The sequence below is a fragment of the Mesoplodon mirus genome (assembly GCF_964341445.2).
Source record: "Mesoplodon mirus genome assembly, chromosome: 2".
Classification (NCBI taxonomy): Eukaryota; Metazoa; Chordata; class Mammalia; order Artiodactyla; family Ziphiidae; genus Mesoplodon; species Mesoplodon mirus.
Window position 1 is genome coordinate 82,970,364 of NC_138977.1, and position 24,560 is coordinate 82,994,923.

General features: G+C 41.2%; 1 protein-coding gene across 18 annotated transcripts in view; it reads right to left on the reverse strand.

Moving 5' to 3' along the window:
- Positions 1 to 24,560, reverse strand: part of APBB2 (amyloid beta precursor protein binding family B member 2) — a 389,233-nt gene that overhangs the window by 349,461 nt on the left and 15,212 nt on the right. For 13 of the 18 annotated variants that reach the window (XM_082637316.1, XM_082637314.1, XM_082637304.1 and 10 more), the window contains exon 2: positions 12,048 to 12,204. The exons of 3 other annotated variants lie outside the window; for them this stretch is intronic. The gene's annotated coding sequence lies outside the window, so the exon portion shown is untranslated. Of the gene's footprint in view, positions 1 to 6,725; positions 6,763 to 12,047; positions 12,205 to 24,560 lie in introns of all 18 variants that reach the window. 2 more of the 18 variants (XM_082637313.1, XM_082637310.1) reach the window with 1 other exon arrangement.

Consider the following 24,560-nt stretch of genomic DNA (forward strand, 5'->3'; position numbering starts at 1 on the left):
GAATAAAGACACAGACCTACTTGAGAATGGACTTGAGGATATGGGGAGGGGAAGGGTAAGCTGTGACAAAGCGAAAGAGAGGCATGGACATATATACACTACCAAACGTAAGGTAGATAGATAGTGGGTAGCAGCCGCATAGCACAGGGAGATCGGCTTGGTGCTTTGTGACCGCCTGGAGGGGTGGGATGGGGAGGGTGGGAGGGAGGGAGATGCATGAGGGAAGGGATGTGGGAACAGATGTGTATGTATGACTGATTCACTTTGCTATAAAGCAGAAACTAATAAAAAAAAATAATAATAATAATAAAATAAAATAAAATAAAATCCGGGTGGTAGCCTGGTGTCCTGGACCCTGCCCACTACCCCACACTTCATCAGGGTCCCTCCCCCTTGCACCCTCCAGTTCCTGAGTCAGCCTTGATCTTCACTCCAAAGACTCAGTGCAAACTGTGCTCTTTGTCTAGAATGTCTTCCCACCCCTCTACCCTGACACACACACACACACACACACACACACACACACACACACACTTTAGCCTAGCTAACTTCCACTCATCAATATCATTCAGGTTTCAGCTTAAATATCATTTAATCAGCAAAGCTTTCACTGACCAACCTTGAGAACTAATGAGCACCCTCTGTTTGGTGGTGTTCTCCTAGCACCCTACGATTTCCCTTCATAGAAGCTACCACCACTTCTAATTACATAAAGGCTCTTGGTCTCCTGATTAGTTTAGGAGCAACCAGAGGGCAGGGACTAAGTCTGGTTTGCAAACCACCACATCCCAAAGTCTAGCACAGTATTTTGCACTTCAGACACAGGGGTGGATGATCCTGCCCAAGTCCTCGGCTTCTTTCAAGGTTTAAATGAAGCATAGTATGTCAAGCATATGGATACGGTAAGCACTTATTATGTGATAGCTATTAGAATTACGGGGACTTCCCTGGTGGTGCAGTGGTTAAGAATCCGCCTGCCAATGCAGGGGACATGGGTTTGAGCCCTGGAAGATCCTACATGCCACAGAGCAACTAGCCCGCACGCCACAACTACTGAGCCTGCGTTCTAGAGCCCGCAAGCCACAACTACTGAGCCCACGTGCTGCAACTACTGAAGCCCACGCACCTAGAGCCCACACTCGGCAACAAGAGAAGCCACTGCAATGAGAAGCCCGCGCACCACAACGAAGAGCAGCCCCCGCTCGCCACAACTAGAGAAAGCCCATGTGCAGCAACGAAGACCCAGCGCAGCCAAAAATAAGTAAATAAATTTATGAAAAAAAAAAAAAAGAATTATGTCACAATGTCTTTGCTCTAAATATGCTTGAAATTTACAACTGCTTTTTCTTTCACCTGCTGGAGGAGAAAAAAGCCAAGCAAAAGATGCCAAGTTGTCATTTTTTCAATGATACTTTTTGACTGTCAAGTCAGCTCATTTTTAGGATACTGAAAAACTTCAAACTGCAAGGTATAACATCAAGAAAGAAAATGCTCCTAAAATTAACACACCTTTTTTTACTCTGAGATAAATCTATACTCATCATCAGTACCTTTTCACTTCCCTCTGTAGCCTTTATTAAGTTGCCTTCTCTTTCAAACAGCTGGTTATTACAATAAGGGCATTTGCTCCTTTTTCAAACAACAAAGACCCCACTAGTAACTTTCATGAAAATGAGTTTTAACTATGGCCAAAATTTCATTTGCTTGAAAAACTTGCTTCTACCTCAACTATGAACTCATGAAAGTAGGATAAATCACAGCTATCCTGAGCAGTCCTTGTTCACAGGAGGATTTAAAATCATTCACAATTGTTAAGTTAGTGAAAAGATAAAAGTGGGGGATTGAAACACCCAAACTGATCATTTTTTCAAGATATGTTTCACTGTAACAGCAGCTAAATTCTCCTGGGCCCAGGCAATATACTCAGGCAAAGGAAACCAGAGGAGAAATGAGAATTCAAGTGTGCTGTTTCCTTAGAAGAAAACTACACTTTAAAGAACTTGGCTCTAGAAAATGTCTCCACTGAACTTCCAGATATATATATGTATGTGTGTGTGTATATATATATATATATACGTATGTGTATATATATATATACAGATATATATATGTATGTATATATGTGTATATATATATATAAAACATGCAGCAATATCTAGCAGCTGCATGCAAAGCCCAGTGGGTAATTCAAAGATGGACAAAGATGGGCGGGGACTTTCCTTCTACCCTCCTAGGCTTGAGAGCTAGGTCTACAAAATAAACTGAGAACAGGCAGATTAACAGGAGAAAAGGTCTACAAATTTATGCATTTTTAATATTACACACATGGGGACATCACAGGAAAAATAAAGTGAGTACTCAAAAAAAAGCAGTGAGATTTGAGAGTTTATATACCATCATAATACGGGAAAGAAAGGGAGGGATGTTTGTTGGCCCCTCAGGGGAGAGTAAATGATTTTTAGGTAAGATGAATGGGCCCTTAGAAGAATAGATGGGAGACATGACAGTGTGTTATAAAGTCTGTCTGGGTGTGGTGTATGTGAAGAGGTAATCTTCCCCGGTTGATGAAACTCCTGGGGAGAGGATTTGTGACAACTGAGTTCCTTTTGGAGGGTCTGTCTTTAGGTAGATAAGGGGAGTTCAGAGAAAGCCTCGCAGGGCATTTGCTGTTTTTCAAGTGCCTTTAGTTTAAAACAATCAATATATCAAAGCGGCACATTTTGGGAGGCATGTCGTGAACTCCTTCAGACGACAGCATGATCCCTATCCTCACAATCACTGAATAAACAGGCACATAATACATACAAATATGCACACACATACATCTGATACTGTGACTCTCATGAAAGCTAAGAACCTTGGTGGGGGGCAGGGGTGTTTATACAAAAGCAGCTCTCTTAACTGTTCTCCCCTTTAACCTACTTGCCAGATTAATCAGCACATCCCACTGCCTCTGTAGAGCATAACAACTGATGTTTCAGCACACCAGCGGCTCACAGCTAGTAAGAGGTGCTACCTGAGCCCAGGGCTTCTCAAGGTGTGGTCCAGAGATGGATGCCAGTCTGCAAACTATTTGTTACCAGCTGCCCAGGAAATGGAGAGTGAGCATTTACAAACGTGGGTAGTCATTACACACAGTTGCCACATCCAAGTGCATGAATAGTGAACTCATCTCAGTGACCAGTTCTGGCTGTGTTGACCTTGTGAGGTGAGCTGCATGAGGCACTAGCTGCCTACTAGTCAAGTGCTGTAGAACCGTGTGACCACGAGGGATGGTTTAAGGTTACTTTGTTAATACATTTTCATATAAATGTATTAAAATCCACATCCATTTCTTTTCATCAAAAGATCATTTAAATTTGACCGTAAGTTTAAAGGACAAGTTGGAACTGGCTACTGAGGAAGAACTAAAGGTGAATTTCGACGCTAGAGCATCGCTTGCTTCATTTTGAAGAAAAGTGAAAAATGAAGATCTTGAGCTTGCTGAAACTGCTTTGCTTTTTTTCATCTTCATCAACATCCCTCTACAAGGCCAGTTCCTCTACCATGAGTGTTATTAAAACAAACCCACAACCAGTTTAGATATACGTTATTCATTAACCCCAAGATAGCTATCACTAACCCAGCCTAGAGTAGATAAACAAGCAAGAAGTTCATTTCTGACACTAAAAATCTTAAGCACTGATATACACAGAGTTTGTTAAAAAGTATACATAGGGTATTTAATGTGGAGCATCACCATTTTACTCACAAATTTTGTTTAGTTATAACTGGATTGACAAATTAACAAGAGTGACAGTGATTCTTTATGTGAATTGCGTACACGCATGCTTCTGAAGAACATGCACAGATTTTGTAATTTTTTCCCACAATATTTGTTGTGTTTGTACTTACTGAGATGTAATTTTATTTATGTTGTTTCTAAAATGTTAAAAAGAATTAAGGCTTGCATATCATATGTCTTTCTTATTTTTTTCCTTTTTTGTTAATAATAGTATAGGTCCATGACAGAAAATAAAAAGACTAGACCTTCACCATATATAGGTTAAGAAGCAGTGATGTGATCCCACCAGCAAAGCTGTATCCTCCTCTAGGGTCAGATGTGTTTACTTCTATTTATGCCAGTTGTTCTTATAATTTAATTTAATTGTACCCAAACACATAATAAATTGTATATAAATACATAAAATATGAGTTCAGAAAAAATGTTTCTATGAAAACGAAGTTGAACATCTGAATACTGTGGAATAACACAATACAAGAGTAACACTAAAATAACTGCTGTTATATTAGGCATGAAGAAGTGACAAAGGATGGGGAGGCAAATCAGAAAAATCTGGAAGGATTCTACATTCATAGTTCACAAGTATCCTGAATTTCCAATAACACTTTAAAGCAAGCCAAACCGAAAACCAGGTGCACCAGACGTCACAGGTTATGGTTTATGTGCAAAAAACAACATGGAAACCACTTACCAGGTCCTACCTCAGAAATCAGCAAACAGATGTACATTTATATGTTTGAATTTAAAATAAAATGCTTAAGATATAAATGTAGCATTTTTTTTTTACACTTCTCCACTTCAACTGAGCAGCTGCTGGTCATGATAATCCCAGATAAGAGAGCTTATTCTGTAAACACAAAATTCTGCACAGAATATTCAAGAGATTCTGGCCTCCTGGCTCTATTACTGAGACATAACTGGTAGATGATAAAATGGGGACAAAATACAATGTACAGAAAGATACACCAATCACAAAAAGTATTAAGGACTCCAAAAAGAGGTTCTAACCACATAAAGAAAATGTAACAATTCGTGAAACTGCACAGCTATGTCTCTTTTTAGTAACATTATACCCACACCCAATTCCTACAGAGAATATGCTTTTTAGCAGTTAACAGCATTAACCAAATAAAAGCAGAGCCCTCAGGGGACTTTCTTTCAAAGGTCAAGAAACAAGCGCAGAATCAAAAAGTAATATATAAAAAGTCCTTTATGAGGTACTACAAAACATTTTCTCTTACTATCAAGATAGAAAGCTGTTTTGAACCATAAACCAAACTAAGCCAAAGCCATAGGTTTAGTTTAATTCTGAACTCAGACTTTTTTTAATAGATTATCCACATTGGCCCACAGCTCAGGATTAAAGTTTTAATTTAGCGTTAGGAAAAATAAGCAAAACAAATGAAAAGTACAATAGTGTGATGAGGGAAATTAACATAGGAAGTCTCATTTAGCATTATTGGGTTGAAAAAATTAAAATTACAGGGAAAAAATTTTAAGATTGTATTAATACTCAAATTGAAATAATTTGAACAAAAACTCATTTTGAACTAATAGTCCTACCCCCACTTCAAAGCACTTGGCTGAATTAATACAAATTTTCACTGTCAATTATACTACACGAATGAAATAGAACATGAACAATATGCAAAAAAAAGGGGGGGCCACAGAACCGTGTAGGGGAGGAAAAATAAATTTCCCTCCACGCTTCTGAGTTCTTAGCTGAAACCCTTGTAATAAAAAAAAGATTAACAAGAGAAAAACAAACAGAAACTTATTAACATGTATACTTTGTATACATGGAAGATACCCAGAGGAAAATGATAACTCAAGGAGGTGCCTTAGAATTCAGACTTAAACACCATCATAATAGGGAAAAGGGAGGGGGAAGCTGGCCTCTTAGCAGAAAGTAAATGATTTTCTGGAAAGATGAATGGGCCCTTAGAAGATTAGGCAGGACGTATGATAGTTTGTGACAAAGTCTGTCTGGGGGTGGTGTCGACACCTAGGCTCCTCTCCTGCGATAAGAGTCAGTCCTCCCTGGTTGATGAAGCTCCTGGAGTGAGGATCTATGACAACTAAGTTCCTTTTGGAGGATCTGTTTTCAGGCAGATAAGGGGAGTTGGGTCAAAGCCTCTCCCTTGCATTTATTGTTTTTTTTTCAAGCGCCTACAGTTCAGAATAATCAATTCATCAAAGGGGCATATTCGGAGGTGGCACGTCCTAAACTCCTACAATCATGTTTTGGGGTGACGTATGCCGGTACCCTCCACATGCAAAGCCTAAACCATGCTGTGGAGGGACACTGGGCCAACGTCCCTCTAACTGTGGCTCTACCGATAATTAGCACCATGACCCTGTTTGCTTTAATTCTCGGGTCCCTATCTGTGATCTCTGGGAGTCAGCTGATGTACACACACCACAGGTGCTACCCAGTCTAAGATTCTATTGCCCTGGAACTAAACATACAACTGAAATGGACTGAAGCTCTTGTGGGCAATGGAAGGCAAGAAGCAAACATAAAATCTACTACAGTGACAGATGTGGACACTCACCCACTTGGCTGATAGTTATTCTGGTTATGAAACAAAGGAAAAACTGGGGAGACATGCAGCCTACAAAGCAATGTCAAGGACTAGCAAACTTTTATAATTCCTCCTGGCAAAATGATAAAACCACAATATAACTTAAAAAAATTTTTTGCATTAAAATAGGTTTTCTTCCTTATTTTGTAATTGGCAAAATTTTATTTTTAAAAAACACAAAGGAAATATATTGAGACAAGGGATTCACAGTGTTTATGTAAAGATTGCTTTACTGGCATCTTTACCTTCTCTTACAGACGTTAAATTAATTCTTTCTTTTCAAGTGAAAAGGTGATAACGAAGTAATTAAGAACATACAGTCGGAACAAGATGGCCTGGGTCCAAGTCCCACTTACCAGCTGTATATCCTTGAGCAAGGTTCAGTTTCCTCATCTGCAAAATGAGGATAACATGGTCTCAGCACCTCATGTGGCTGTTGAGAGTTAATAGGAGTCAATATATATAAAGCACTAAGCACAGTGTCTCTGGCACACACAAGAACCTATACGTGTTCCTAATATTTTATGGTAACTTCATGTTTAACTAAACACAGATGTTCACTAATATACCAAATGAAAACCAAACAACATCAAGACCCTAGAAAACTGCACATGAAAATATCAACATTAAACATTTAAAACATTAAAATAATTCCAAAAAAAATCCAAAATATGACATATATATGTCCTATGACAGATGTAGGATATCTATAACAGTAGCTTCATTTAAGTGTTTTCCCAGGCTCCAATCCTTCGTCAATCCATCCTATCCACTAGAGGAAACTTCCTAAAGCAATGCTGGGTTTAAGTCACTCCCTGCAAGAACCTTGACGACTCCACACAGTACAGGGTAACCCTCAGACCCCAGAACCAGACTAAACGAACCACCAGCACCCTGTACTTCACAGTATTTACCACAATGTGTAATTACATGCTTGAGTGATTGTTTGGTCAATACCTTTCTCACCACTAGGATGAAAACCCAGGAGGTAAGGCCTGCATTTTACCCACCAATATCATAAGGCATGGCCTGCTGCAGGTGGCGGTATTTGATGGATGAATGAATGACCCTCAGCAGCCATCAAGGCTCACAGCAACACCTCATAAGTATGACCTTTCATGGCTTGCAAAACACTCATATAAATTTTCTCATCTGAGCCTCACAGTAAGCCTTTAGGGAAGGCAGAGGCCCAAAATTCAGAGCCACCCAAGGTCACATTCAGTGGCAAAGAACCAAAGTGCCAACCCCTAGTCTGGAGTTCCTTCCAGAATATTCTCCTGCCCTAGTTAAATCCAATAAAACATACTAAGGCCTCGGCCTGGCCTCGCACTTTCCAGCCTCTGTGGTTTTCACTCTTTCCTTCTACTCACCTAGAACTGCCTCCGACCTCTTTTCCTGCTTTTCATTCATTCAACCAGGATTTATTAAGGACTGTGATTGATGGGCAAACCTTCCTCCTTCCTTCAGGGCCCACTACTGTGTCATATAGGTGCCATTTCTAGTGCATGGACATCTGTGTATTTACTCAACAAAATGTCTTTCATTGTACAGACATTTATTTGTTCTTTCAATATAATAGTGAGCACCTACGAACTGTCCTACTGTGTGAGGTTCCAATGAGAACTGCACAGTTAGAATACTGGTGTCCTAGTGGTTTGAAAAACTACTGCAGTTTCTAGAAGAGAATAACAATGTAAATCAGTCTGCTTTAAAAAGCAATACAATTGCTACCATTCACACAGTCTGAGATATCCCAGGTACCTTAATTAAGAAGTAAAGCAGCCACCAATATCCACCAAAATAATATAGATTTTATCAATTTGCATATCATTTTTAAAAGGAATACAGATTAAATTTACATACCATCATTTAAAAAAAAAAAGACACAACGACATCCACAAGCAAAGTATCTTCAGGTCTACTCCACCAAAATGGTTTTTGTACATCAGGTCTTTTAAACAGTTACTGGCCCTTCTCAAACTTGCCAGCTCAAAAGCACACACGATTAAAATGGAAACAACAGATTCAGGAATCCGATTCCTCTGAATTACTAGCACTGAACCACAACTCTAAATACTACAGCAATAAACCTGCAATAATCCTCGTGAAATATAGTATCAATTAAATGTTGGTGCAAGAAATGTAATGCAGAATTACTGCCGTATTAACACTCCCTGAAGATAAATCACCAAAGACTTTAAACAAGTGAAATCAATTCTATGAATATTTAACACAGCTGGCTTTATTTAAAATTTCCCGTAACATACACTGGCATAAAAAAGCCGCAAAGGGTTAATAATGCGAGATTATATATAAATTCAGAAGAAAGGAAGACAGCAGCCTAGGAATCTTCCTTTATCTTGGAAATGACAATATTTTACAGCCTCGGGGAGAAAGAAGACAAAACAGTATTCCATAATATTAACTCATTACAGGATTTAATAGAAGCACTACCCAACTAATTTTAATCTTCCTCTTTCTTTCACACCTAAATTTCATTGCTGAATTTAAGAGGCCAATCTCAGATAAGACAAAAAAGAAAGTTTCAAGAACACAATAACGAGAGGAATGGACAAAAACCTGAGAAATCATTTGTCTCGAGGGCAAAGGCTTGGGTCTGTGAATCCATATAAAGCTGTATGTCTGTCTCTACCTCACGATCTCCTACACGGACACAACTGCTTTCAAACACCCATGGGTCTTGAACAAGCCTAAGTAAACCTGCAGAATGGTGGGATTGTGCTGGTTTGCTTCTTGAGGGTCTTTAAAAGTAGAGTGAAACTTGCCCAGGTGTTTTCTTTTTTTTTTTTTTTCTTTTTGCGGTATGCGGGCCTCTCACTGTTGTGGCCTCTCCCGTTGCGGAGCACAGGCTCCGGATGCGCAGGCCCAGCGGCCATGGCTCACGGGCCCAGCCGCTCCGCGGCATATGGGATCCTCCCAGACCGGGGCACGAACCCGTATCCCCTGCATCGGCAGGCGGACTCTCAACCACTGCGCCACCAGGGAGGCCCCCCAGGTGTTTTCTTATATCTTCCAACGGACCAAGGGGCCTTCCCACCCCCATTTAAGTCTCCCGACCACTCTGCCTTTCTACAACTTGACCATCTACGAGGCAGTGATTTATACATCCCACAGAGAAGCCATGACCAGCCTCAAGGAGCCTCATTAGGAAAAGCTTCCCTTTTATTAAATCTAAAGCTCTTCTTGTTGTGCAGCTTAATTCCACCACCACCCCTTTTTTCCTTCTGTGAACTCCGTAGAAGGGAATAAATCCCTGAAAGAAAAAAACCCCTTTCATCTCACAAAATAATCACATTTGCAAATTCTGTGAGTTAACAGAATAGATGTGCCCTTCAAAGAAGGGAGGACATTAGTGATCAAATTTAATTCTATCATTTATGTTTAAAAGATTCAGACCTAATATGGCCTTGTAGAAACAAAGCATTTAATAACTCCTTTGATTCTGAAATTGTACAGGTCTCCCTGAAAGTTTAAGTTCACACCTTCACCTACATTCAGTTCCCAGCAGGTGCACAGAGCTTTTCCTAATGGCTTCACTGAGTCACTGAGGAGGTGCAGATACAACCCAAGGCTCTTCTGTTTAACTACTGCAGTTGCCCTTTGGAGTCTTCTGCTTTCTTACCTTGGTGGACTGGGAAGATGACAGGAGATGATATTCAAGTCTGTCAATTACACCTTACTCATAATTCTTGATTTTAACATATGTGAAGGATGAAATTGAGAAGCTACTAAAATTGGTTTTGGATGTAAATTATCCTGAGGGCTAATTATGTACAATTTCTTCATTTTCCTTATTCAAGCAAGTGAATCCCAGATAAATTTCCTTTCAGGTCAAATTTTTCTTCCCTTATAAATTCATGACTAATCCTATATAACCCTAACACTGCCTGACTCACCCCTCAAGAACTCAGTATTACTATATTATCCTGTTAGGAGGAAAGGAGCTAAAACTTGTCTGACAGGGGCTAACATAACATACTTTGGCATGAAGTTGTTATTACCGAGCAGAGTTAAGGTTAAATAACCCTGTAAAAGAAATGGGAAGGGAGCCTGAGAAGTACCTGACCTTCATTCTAAGACAGTTACATAAAGGTTTCCCAAAGGTTTTCCCCTTTCTAGCATCCTAGTTACTCTGTACTTCTGGGGTGAACATGGGCCCCCATCCTCGGCAAGCTAGTCGTAAAAGTAAGAGCTGCCTATATTTACAGCCTCTACTTTCTCTCTTCCCGCTGAGTTCACCCCAATCAGGCTTTCATCCCTGTCGTTCTATCAAAACTGCTCTTGTCAAAGTCACCAATGGCCTCCATGTTGCCGAAGCCAGTGGTCAATCTGAATCCTTATTCTACTGGATGATTACTCTGTCTTGAAACATATTCATTACATGCCTTCTGAAACCCTGCCCCCCTCTTTCTTTGGGTTCACTTTCTACCTCACTGACTCCTCTCTCTAGGGTCTTCTTTGCTGGTCCCTTCTCATCTTTGAACTCTGGATTCCAGAATCTCTCATGTATCCAATTGCCTGCTCAGCGTCTCTACATGAGTGTTTAACAGGCATCACAAACTTAAGTCCTAAATCAAATTCCTACTATTACCACCTAACTGGCTCCTCCCAAAATCTTGCCCGTCTCAGTACATGGCAATGTACTGCGCTTGTTTCCTCTCTTTCTCTCCCCTCTTCTCTCCACATCTAATCTAATCTAACGGGATAACAGCTCTACCTTATATCGAGAACCTGACCACTCACTACCACCTCTAGCACCTGGCACAGCGAACATCATCTCCTGCCTCAGTTATAGCAACGCCTCTGCTTCCTCCCTTCATTCTAATCTCCACAAAGCAGAGTGATCCTCTGTAAAACATAAATCCGATTATTATATTATTAACCTGTTCAAAACCCTCTAATGGCTTCCTACCTGTTGTGGGTTGAAGTGTTTCCCCCACAAATTCATATGTTGAAGTCTTAACCCCCAATACCTCGGAATGTGACCTTATTTGGAAAGAGCGTCATCACAGATTAATCAGTCGAGGTCCTTAAGGTGGGCCCTAGTCCAATATGACTGGTGTCCTCATAAGAAGGGGAAATTTGGACACAAAGACACACACATAGGGAGAACGCCATGTGAAGATGAAGGCCGAGACCTGCAAGCCAATGAACACCAACTACCGCCAGCAAATGATCAAAAGCTAGGAGAGAGAGATGGAACAGAGTCTCTCTCACAGCTCTCAGAAGGAACCAACCCTACAATACCTTGATTGTGGACTCAGAACATCCAGAACTGTGAAACAATACCTTTCTGTTGTTTTGCCATGCAGTCTGTGGTACTCTATTACAGCAGCCCTAGCAAATTAATACACCACCTCACACAGAATAAAAGGTGAACTCCGTGCCACGGCCCAAAGGCCCCACATGACTGTACCCCGACTCACACACTGGGCCCCTTGACATTCCCCCAACAGGCCAGACACACTCCCCCTCAGGGCCCTTGCTCTGGCTCTTCCCATAGCCCGGCCTGCTCTGTCGCAGCGCCCTCAGTTCCTTTAGGTCTCTGTTTAAATACCTCCATAAGGCCTATCTCCCTCCACCACTCTCCACTCCCCTCCCAAGCTTTATCTTTCTCCATCACTGTGCCGTCACCTCCAGATACTTTAAACACTTACTGTGATAGACTGGAAGATCCACTGCTAGGACCTGCAGAGCAGCTGCAGGTAGACAGGCTCCAGGGCCCAGCTCCTCGGGGTCAGCTGGTCAGCTAGTGCAGAGAGCTTCCGGCCGGAGGCCACACCCCTCCTGGGGCAGCCACACCTGGTAACACACCTGAAAGCAGTGAGGTCATCGCTCAGTGCCGGAACCTCTACCAGGGAATCCACGTCACTCCAGAGGTCTCCACAGGCTGCTGGGGGCTCTGTCATGTCAAATCTGCATCACAGTTCAACTTCTTCCTCGGCCCAGTGCTGCTTCCACCCCCTTCTGTTCACCGTGTTGATCCCAAATAAACATCTTGTTCCCCCAACTCCATCTCAGCGTCTACTTCAGGAAAACCCAACCCTGAGACACTTGTCTACCTTCCACAACCTGAACTTAATCTTATTGAGGGAAGGGATTTTGGTTCAATGTGTCCCCAAAGCCTAAAATACTACCTGGTACAAAACAGGAAATGACTAAATGGGAATATTGGAAGGAAGGAAAGGGGCGGGGCGGGGAGGGAAGGGGAGGGAAGGCGTTGACCATTTGGATAGGAGACTAGCCCCTGGATAAAACAAAAGCCTCTTAATATAGTCACAAAGCAAAAGGAATACACACTATCACAATGAAACTAGGCAGGAGGTTTCTAAAGTACACATGGCTATTTGATTTCAGAGAAACTTCGAAAAAAGTTGTGTACAAAGTTCCTGAGATTCGCTTATTATCTTGATACTCCTGACTCTTCCCTTCCTCCTAGGATTTTAAATTTTGCAACCTCAAGTTCTACCATCAAGAGGGTTTTCAGGACCCTAACCTTTAAGGTAGGAAAGATACTGTATTATCACTGTTCAATAGCTTTGTGACATCTTATATGTTAATTCTTAACTCCCACTAATGAGAAACTCTGCTCAGCGTTTGATCATAATAAATAGCTTATTATAGCCCTTCTCTTTATTGACTGCGTCTTATTTCAAGCCTCACTCAAGACATTATTTTTTCTTTCTCAGAGAACTGCCTTTCACTTTATTGCAAGACTAACTGCATTCAGCTCTGGCAAATGATTTAAAATATATCTTCCATGCTCCACAGCTGGCTACTCATTCAGACCCAAATAAAGCTGATTTCTACCGGGTTCCATATCTTATGCCAATTCAGTCAAGAATATGTGAGGTCTGACTATAAAGTAATAAAGCTGGGAGGGTTGTGTGTGCTTGGTTTATAGAATTACTTTCACTTCTTTACATATCATTGCATGATGAGATTCTAAGGGAAAAATGTAAAGACATGTTTAACACCAAAACCAACAAAATCACCCCTAAACTAGAGTTACTACTGTTCCACTGGTCTGAACTACTCTAAGACAAATGGTTTCAGAACACCGTGTGCCTATAGCCCAGGAATGTCATACATAGATGTACCTGAAATATTTTATAACCATAAATATGAATAACAGTCTTCCCAGTGAGACCCATCTAATTTCATCAGCCTTCTAAAATTACATCTTTCACTAAAGCAGCCTCGGAGCACAAAGGCAATAAGATAACATTAATTAAAATACATAAAACCATCCAGGAGTAGCAAGGAGTATGCTACCTTTTTCTTAAGGGTAGAAATTGAACTAAAAATAGTAATCAACGTTTTGCCAGCTTAAAAAGCTAGGTCTTACACAGTGCCTGAAGCTATAACTCTACCAGACCTTCTCCAAGGCAGGATAACAATTAGCATGTTATTATTCATTTGTCTGGTATGTGGCTAACTTTGCAGGGTGCCTGTGCATGCTCAGTTTGCAACCGCGAGCTTCAGTTCTCTGCTACCTGTTTGCCATTAAGGAGAATCCAGGAAGTTCCAAAATGCAATGTGCCATCCCTTACCGGTATGCCAACAATCGAACCATGCAAAAATGAATCCTATGAGACCCTCATTATTATCACTGCTGAAGTTCAGCTCCCCACTCCATTTGGAAGACATTTGGGGACTGAAAAGAGAAAACAGATTCCTGGGACATTTCAGAAGACTGGCCATTCCTGTTGATGACCTACCTGGACAAGGCAAAAGAAAAGGATCTTAAACAGGCAGGAAGGTGCCTGTGGGGACGGTGGTGCTGTTAACTATGGTGGGGAACACAGCAAGTCCTAAAAGGGTTAAAAGATGGTGGCATCACACATAGCTGACAGGGATGTAAACCTGAACAACCACTTTGACTCCATTAAGGCTGGACGACCAGCAATCCGATGCCTAAGAATACACCTAGAAGAAATGCATGGTACGTGTCCACCAAAAGGCACATACAAGAATATTCATAGCACCATTATTCTCAATAGCCAAAAATCGGGAAACCAACTGTCTGTCAACAGTAATGAGAATAAGTGGAAGTATATTCACACAATGGAAGACTACACAGAGCGGAAAAGAATGAACTACTGCAACTCACAACAACATGGGAGGTTGAGCATTAGAACACCAACATGAAAGAGCACATACTGTATGACTCCAAATATGTGAAGTTCAAAACAGGGAGAGCTCAGCTACAGGGACAGAGGTGTAATGGGAGGGATATCCTATGGAAGGGGACAAGAGGAAAGCTGTGGGAAGGATGGAAATGTTCTCTATCTTAATCTGGCTAATGGCTGCACAGGTGCATACATATGGGAAAACTCATCCAGCTGTACACCTAAGATTTGTGTACTTCCCTATATAGAAGCTATACCTTAATTTTTAAATTTCACGAGTAAATTAAATTCTCCTAGCCCTGCAGCTTTACAGTGATAACAAATCCCCTCCTCGAAACAACTCACTCACCAGAGCTACCTGATAACAAAACAGGCCCAGTTCAAAAATCAAGTGACAAAAGCATCTTAACAGACCGAAGTCCTCAGTACAAGTAAATGCACATTTATGAACATCTGTATGTAATGTATGTAACATTGAGCTTGTCCAAGGAAGTCATTACCTAAATGTTCTGGACGTGAAGAATCTGGCTCCAGATTCTTCAGGTGTAGAACTGTGGCCCTGACATAGTATGTCATCTCCTCTCTCCTACTTTCTTTAAAACCCCCAGATGTAATTTATTGATCCTTCTTCTGTGTTAAAGGAACAGGTCTCCATACGCTAACACTGTTTATCTGTGATCCCCAGGGAGACAGGCTGGGGTCGGCGCACTCACTTTTGTCCCCGAAGCACCTTATACGCTGCCCTAGCACAGTGCAATAAATGTGTACTGGATTTTGAACAATTCAACACACCTTCAGTAAAATTCTTTTAAAACTTCATGGCTAGGGACTTCCCTGGTGGCGCAGTAGTTAAGAATCTGCCTGCCAATGCAGGGAACACGGGTTTGAGCCCTGCTCCAGGAAGATCCCACATGTCATGGAGCAACTAAGCCTGTGCACCACAACTACTGAGCCTGCGCTCTAGAGCCCACGAGCCACAAATACTGAGCCCGCGTGCCACAACTACTGAAGCCTGCGTGCCTAGAGCCCGTGCTCCACAACAAGAGAAGCCACCGCGATGAGAAGCCCGCGTACCACAAGGAATAGTAGCCTCCGCTCGCTGCAACTAGAGAAAGCCCGCACACAGTAACGAAGACCCAACACAGCCAAAAATAAATAAATAAAATAAAAGCTTACTGGCTAAGAAATTGGATTTAAAAAACAAAAACAAAAACCTGGTAGAATTCTAGTCTCAGTTCAACTACTTTATGTACTAAAATTCTTTAATCTCAATATTCCTTTCTAGATAACCAGAATATATTTACTTAAATAATATACCTGCAAACCTTTTTCATCCACTGATTACCTTAACAGTAAAATGGGAAAAAGATGAGAAAGACCTGGGGGAAAGAACGAATGTAATTGGAACCTACTATGTGATAGGCCCTCTCTTAGGCACTTTACTTACACACATTATCACCTACAAACCTCATAACTTTTTAAGGTGGGAATTGATCTCTCCAGTCCGTAGATGAAGAAAACTGGGGTGCGACTGGTCCATCATCACAGTTACGTGCCAGAGCTAGGATTTGAGGTAAAGACTGAAGGACACCAAAGCCTCAGACTTTCTCCTAGATGATGATCCTCCCACTGGCATTCCTGAGCTCTCCAAATGGAAACCTGGGACTCCCCAAGGCTACTTTCATCAGCAAGCTTCATGCGTTCCTTGTGGAGGCTGCTGTTTTCTGCATCATTAATTCTGCAGCTCTCTCAAGACCCAGCTGGGAACAGGACCACCGTTTCTGCTGTTACTGCAGCTGTCTGAAAAATACAGCAGAGCCTTGGGCAAGTTGGAAGAGCCTGAGGAGGGGTGGGAGAGAGAGAGAAAGAGAGAGAGAGGGAGAGAGAGGGAGGGAGAGAGAGAACACACACATATGCACACAAGCAAGAAGGTGTACGTATGTGTATGAACTCTAATAATAAGGAAGTAAAGATAAATTTTAAGTCATCCAGAAGAGTGGTCACATTTCTTTAATATGTTCACATCAGGATCTAATACATTAGTCTTTACTTATTGGGATATTTGTATATTTGAAATATCTTAAGACAAAAGTTGACAAATAGATATAGATACACAGATATCAATATGATATATAAATACACACATCTGGAAGGTTACCCAGACTATTAACTATTAACTCTGCTACATACAGGGAGCAGGAAGAAAGAATGGGGCATTTATACTTCATTCCGTATATCTTGAGAAGTAAATAAGATAAAACCTAAAGAACAAACATAAGTTTTCAATAATTACTACAGTTTTACACAGAGATGTGATTTATTTTTAGATTTGACCCAGCTGATCACACCTCTCCCTTGAAATACATCTTCACTTGGCTTCTAAGACATCACACTCCTCCATCAGTGCCCAGTCCTTCTCAGTCTCCTTTGCTTCTTCTTCCTCTCATCTCCCCAACCCTAACTTGCCAGTGCAAGTCTTCTCTAACTTCACTCCCTCCCTGGATGATCTTTATACACCCAAACCTGTAACTCCAGCTCAGACCTCTCCCCTAAGCTCCAGACCCCTAGATCCAACTGCTGGGTCTGTATCTCCAATCAACGTCTGTTAAACACCTCAAATTGCCATATTCAAAGCTGAACTCCTGATCCACCTTGTCTTTATCCATTCACGCTGCTATAACAAAATACCATAGAGTGATGGCTTAAAAACAACAGAAATTTATTTCTCACTGTTCTGGAGGCTGGATGTCCAAGATCAAGGCACCAGCAGATCCGGTGTCTAATGAAAACCCTCTTCCAGGAAAGGTACAGACTGCCAACCTCTCATATCTTCACGTGGCAGAGAGCAGAGAGGGTTAGCAAGCTCTCTCATAACTCTTATAAAGGCACTAATCCCATTCATGAGGGGTACACCCTCATGACCTTATCTAAAGGCCACACCTCCTAGTATCACCACATTAGTGGGTAAGGTTTCCAACATAGAAATTTGGTGGGGGGACACATTCAGACCATGACACTCCCTCACCAAAGCCTACTCCACTGAATCATAGTCTTCTCCATCTCAGTTCAGAGCAGCCTCATACTTCCAGCTGTTCAGACTAAAATCCTTGGAATCATCCTTGACTCCTCCCTTTCTCTCACACCCCACATTCAAGCCATCAATAAATCCTACTGGCTCCAATTTGAAAATATACTAAGAATCCAGTCACTTGCACCGCTACTGGCCTTGTCCAACTCTCCATCGTCTCTCAAACCAGATTACCACAACCATCTTTGGACTGATTTCCCTGAGTCCACTCAGCACTCCTAAAATCTATTCTCATACAGCCACCAGATGACCCTTGTGAAATGTAAGTCAGACAGTTACCCCTGGCTGGGAACCCTCCAGTGGCTTCACATCTTAATTGGCATTAAAGTCAAGGCTGTTCCAATGGCCCAACCAGCCCTAGAGGGATGTTTTAGCCCTTCACCCCACCTTTTCATCTCCCTGATCCCATCCACTCCTTCTCCCCTCATTGCAGCTGTGCTGAAACCCTCCAACTCCTGGAACACCACTGCCTAGAACACTCCTTCCCCAACTATGCACAGCACAGGCCACCCTCCCTCACCTCTTTCAAGTGTTGATTCAAACACCTTCTCTGTAAAGCCTTCCCTGACTGCCCCTCATTTAAAATCACACAAAATATTAAAAAAAGAATGTGTGTATATATATACATATATGTGTATAACTGAGTCACTTTGCTGTACAGCAGAGATTGGCACAGCATTATAAATCAACTCTACTTCAATTTAAAAAATAAAATAAAATAAAATCACATCCCCTCCTTCTCACCCTCCCCTTACCGCCCCATCCCTCTGGTCTGGTTCATTTTTCTCCACATTACTTCCTCCTTATGATTTCGATTATTTATTTGATTTAGTTACTGTCTATAATCCTGACAATGGATGCAACTTCCACAAAGGCTCAGATTTTTATCTGCTGTGCTGTGTTCACTGCTGTATCCCTAGCATCTCACTGGCACTCAATAAATACGCTTAATGATGGGTTTCCCTGGTGGCGCAGTGGTTAAGAATCCACCTGCCAATGCAGGAGACACGGGTTCGAGCCCTGGTCTGGGAAGATCCCACATGCCACGGAGCAACTAAGCCTGTGCACCACAACTACTGAGCCCGCGAGCCACAACTACTGAAGCTCATGTGCCTAGAGCCCATGCCCTGCAACAAGAGAAGCCACAGCAATAAGCCTGCGCATGGCAACGAAGAGTAGCTCCCACTCACCGCAACTAGAGAAAAGCCCACGTGCAGCAAGGAAGACCCAATGCAGCCCAAAATAAATAAAACTAAATAAATTTATTTTAAAAAATGCTTAGTGAGTAAATAGAACCTTTTTTCAGCCACTTATTTCACCAACATTTTTAACTAGTTTAGTGTAAAACAATTCCATGATCATCATTATGTTGTTTCTGTCCTGAATTTTCTAATTAAACATCTCCCCCAAAATCTCACTCACCAGCCTGCCCTGTGTCCAATGCTGGCCTTACTGCCCCTGCAGTCGAGAAAGGCCTAATTTTTTTTGCAAGTGGGAAGAGGCTTAGCAGGCTCTACCCCAAGTGTTAACAATTATTATCTCCAAATGTTGACATTTCTGGTGATGGTTTACTTTTTATTTTCTTTCTGCCTAAGTCTTGTCATAATGAGTACATTTGGCTCTCATGATCAAAGAAAACCACAACTGGAAATGACACCCCCCTTTAGAAACTAAAAATAAAAGTAGATTGGACCACAGCTGAAATCATTCATGCATTTGCCATCACAGCTCTGAGAAGTGTAGCCAAAGAAATCCCGAGGCCACACGCCTCCTTTCACCTCTGAACACCTGCCAACTTAGCAGCACCACCAATGGGCTGCGTTCCAGTGATGGTTTTTCTAAACTTACCCTGGTTCAGAACACAGACTGATGTCACCGGGTAATTTGGAGACAATTAACAATAAACCAAACCATCTTTAAATTGATCACTTAAAGATACAGGTGGTTCACCAGATCTAATAAACAAAACCATGTTGGCTCAACATGCTGGTTTATTTTTTTTATTTTGCCTAATCAGCAATCTGCACAAGGCTTTGTGCCAATGTCTGGCTTACTTTAATCACTTTTTCCTCTACTTAAACAATGTATTTTTTTCACCTCCTAACCCAAATGTTCAAATGGTGAAAGCTGTTTCAAGAGAGTATACAGACCCAAGGGTACAGCATTTATCCAAGCCCACAGGAATTGCTGAACTCGATTAAGAATCTTAAGAGAACCCTCTTAGCCCTTGTCTTCTTTTAGCAAATTGAAGAGTAATAACATTAATTAGAGCCAATACTTTTTTTAAAACACTTACTTTGGACAAGCACTGATCTAAGCACTTCTAATTAATATGCCCATTTAATCCTCCCAAAGTCTGTTATCCCTATTTAAAAGATGAAAATACAGAGGCACAGAGAGGTCAAGAAATTAGCTTAAGGAGACACAGCAGTAAGTGGCAGAATTTGAATCCTGGCTCTAGGACCTATACTCTTGTACCACTATGAGTAACCCACTGGGTGTATCTCCTGTGCATGTCATGGTGGTAATACTCCATGCCTTTGGATATACTACTCCCATTTCCCCTAATGTTCTTTCTTTCCTTTGCTGCCTAGAAAACTCCTATTCAACCTCCAAAACCCGTATGTGGGAAACCTTCCCTGATACTCTGAAACCCTGAGAATTATTCAACCTCCAAAACCCATATGTGGGAAACCTTCCCTGATACTCTGAAACCCTGAGAATTAATCATGCTCTTTCTACTTTCTACCACCATTTTCTTTGTTCATATACTATTTCATCAAAGTGTAAGTGAATTAATCTTCCCTGACTTAACTATTCATTCTGTGTGAAAAGGAGCTGTATCTGATTCATATCTGAATTCTCCACACTTAATAAATTTCAAAAAAATGAATTAATTTACAAGTTTGAAACTTTTCTGGGTTTATTTAATAATATAACAACATTTATTATGTGCTTACTATTCTAGGCACTTCATGTATTTTAATTCACTTAATCATTACCATAACCCTATTGACAAAAGTACAATTATTGTCACCATTTTGCAGATGTGGAGGCAGAGAACGTTAAGGATTCTGTTATCGCCCAAGGTCAAAGCTAGCAAGACCCAGAATTTGACCCCAGGCAGTTTGGCTCCATGCTCACTGACTGCGCAGTTCATAGGTCCTGTACTGGACTTCCCAAGGTCCAAGGAAAGGTCAAACCCAGTTCTTGTCCATAAAGATGCCACGTGGAATCTTCTTTCTAAAGGATCTATGAGGGTTCACTCTGAACACTCACTGTCTAGCATGAGGCTTGTCATTAAAAAAGAAGCTCAACAGATATTTGTTGAAGGATCAAAAATCATCTCTATATAGTTTTTAAATGACTGAATTTCACATGTAGTAGCACCAGGCACTGCCAAGGTATTAAACATACATTACTTTATCTTCAAAATGACTACATGAGGAAGGTATTCTTTTTAGTCCTACTTTACAGATGAGGAAACTGAGGCACCACGAGTTTCAAAAACTTGCCTTATAACTTGAGGTTCAAGATCACAACATTAGAATGTGAAGCCAGGATTCAAACTCAAGCAGTCCGACTCTAAAGTCTTGTCGCTTCCTGGGCCTGCTGGAACAAACACAAACTGTGTGGCTTAACCAACAGAAATGTATTCTCTTAAGACTTCTAGAGGCTTGAATTCTGACATCAAGGTGTTGGCAGGGCCATGCGCCCTCCAAAGCATCTAGGAGAGGATCCTTCCTAGCCTCTTCCAGCTTCTGGTAGCCCTGGCGTAACTCTAATTTCTGCCTTCATCGTCACATAGTCATCTTTCTTCTGTATCTGTATATCTCTGTCTTCACGTGGCATTCTCCCAGTCTATGTCTATGCCCAAATTTCGCTTCTGATAAGGACACCAGTTATAATGGATTAAGGGTCCACCCTACCCCAGTTTCACCTCATCTTAACTTGACATCTTCAAAGACCATTTTGTAAATAAGGTCACATTCACAAGTACCAGAGGTTAAGACTTCAAGGTATTTGGTGGGGGGGGCAGTGCACAAGGGGAGAGACACAGTTCTAAAGGTAACAAATACCCTATACAGAACTGACTCCACAGATGCAGGGAAATGACTCCGCTTTTCTAGCCAGTTAATTCTCTTGATTGGTGCAAAATTTGTTAGCTCTCAAATCACTCTTTTGAATACAGAGAGGAGTGGTTAAATGTTTGAGATTCAAGGGTTAAATGAGATCCAAGCGTTTCTTTACATACAAGGTAAACAGAACACAATCAAAATGTAAACATATTTTAAGTAAATTAGAAACTTTATCATAAAAAAGCAAGTATTTCCCTAGAATGGAAGCCAGTTAATATACCAGAAAAATTTAAAGTAAAATACTTATAATCTGCTTACCTTCCCACTCTCTTCATTTCTCTCTCCATTTCTTCCATCAAGGCAATACTTCTGAATTTTGACCAATGAACAATCACCAAGCAACATTCTATAATAGTGACCTATAATCATTTGATATTTTCTTTTTTTTTTTTTTTTTTTTTTTTGCGGTACGCGGGCCTCTCCCCGCTGCGGCGCACAGGCTCCGGACGCGCAGGCTCAGCGGCCATGGCTCACCGGCCCAGCCGCTCCATAGCATGTGGGATCCTCCCCGACCGGGGCACGAACCCGTGTCCCCTGCATCGGCAGGCGGACTCTCAACCACTGCGCCACCAGGGAAGCCCCTGATATTTTCTTTTAAAACTCTTAAGAGAAGTATCCATTTCTTTTGATTCGTTGGGGCCTACAGCTAACAGTTAAAGATTACATGCGGCCTTCAAATTTTTATTAACAAAAATTAGCCCTCAAGGAAACATGGAAATGAAGTACACAACTATACAAGTAAACAGGTGTGTTTCAAATTTCTCCCATTGATAGCTTCCCTATACTTCCAGAGTCTAATGTCAAACTTGCACATTCACCCTACATCAACTGTGCTTTCTTTATCTGTCAATCATGTGAAATACCTTTACCACACACTGGAAGCCTGATTTTCTCTGTATGCTAAGGAAACAACCAGAAATTTCCAAAACAGGCTAATTCAGAATTTGGCCCCTTAGGGACTTCCCTGGTGGTGCAGCGGTTAAGACTCCATGCTCCCAATGCAGGGGGCCCAGGTTCGATCCCTGGTCAGGGAACTAGATCCTACATGCTGCAACTAAGAGCCCACATGCCACAACTAAAAGAGCCCGCATGCCACAATTAAAGATCCTGCATGCCGCAACTAAAGATCCCGTGTGCCGCAACTAAGACCCAGCACAGCCAAATAAATAAATTGTTTATTTATTTATTTGTTTATTAAAACAGACTTGGGTAAATTCTCTGGCATAAATAATTGTTAACCAACTCACTACTCAGGAATTATCTTTGAGATGGTTTTCTTAGATGACATTATTGATAACTAATTCAATGAATACATTTTATTATACTAGCATCACCTAGATGGCAAAAAGGACCACAAAGTTGCCTTAACTCATTTTAAATATCAAAACATAGCATTTAAATCAGGATGCACAGTACACCAAAGCTAGTCAAAGCAAACATCATAGGGAAAATGATATCTCCTAAAATCAAATTCTTGACCTGAAATTCTATCTGCTTTCTTGTATTCCATCACTATCCTGGCTCAAATAGAAGTGGAAGTACTAACAGGTTATTCCAAAAGATCGTTCAATTATTTTGGAAGAAACAAATGACCTATATATTTTTAAAAATAAAGTAACAGGCTTCCTGTAGAAAAAGGCCACTATTAACATGGAATAAATTAGCAAGTAAAATTCAATTTTGCTAGTACACTGCATTAAAATGCAATTTTCAGACTAATATATTTACAGAACATTTCAAGACCGCCAGTTGCTCACCCCTGGCGGCTGGAGCTTATCCTCTCTAATTATACTGAGCGCATTCTCAGGACAGAATCCTCAATGATTAAAGAAATAACTGATTTTTTTCCTCAAGAAAAACATCACAACCCCAGTTACAATCCTTTGAAAGTATACATCACCCTACAGAGAGTATAGACATTTTCTTTGTTTCAAACAGCAAATAGAAAGAAATGCAAAGCAGCTACAATAACAACCAAACACAGTTCGTGTTTCTGACACGAGCTTTCTCATGCTGGTTGGTCCTTAGACTCTCTCTACTTTCCCAGGATATTTCCTGATTTTGCAATCTTAGTAGCTCTTGCGTCTCAGGGAAATATCAATTTAAGGGTATGTGTGTGTACTCAAGCATCTGCATTCACATTTACCGAGTGCCTTCCCCATGCCGAGTTCTGTCCTCATAATCAACACTCAGCCCAATCCTATCGCCTGCTCTAGCTGTGTGCCCTGGGACAAACTGGGTGAGCCTCAGCTTCCCCACCTGTATCTGCGGATAACTACAGCAGCTACTTCACAGGCGCATGGGGCCCAATGATCTCCACGTTGACACGTGCATCACAGCCAGTGGCTGCTGTCTCACGGGAGGGGCCCAATAAACATTAACCCTTATCATCTCTACAGGATCCTCTTCAGGTGAGAAAAAGTAGGTAACTTTTGCTGATAGAGACCGATCCAGGATCAAATCCCAGCCCGTAGGTCTTCCACACCTATTAAACTATAATATGAGGCATCAAAGACACTGAGGAACTGTCATCCACATTCTCTGAAGATACTTAAAGGGGAGGGGGGAGGTAACAGTCAACACCAAGACTATGTAGTTGAATATAAAGCATTAAAAACCTACTACCAATTACAAATATCTCCCCATCAGCCTTCTTTAAAAGAATTATCTGTTTAAATATTTTAATACTAAACATATGTAAGTTTTTGATCAAGGACCGTCTTCCACAGCACAGTAACCAATGTGGAGTTAATCTAAAATGCCTGGTCCACCTACCAACGACTTCAACAACAGGAAATCAAGGCAGTAAAT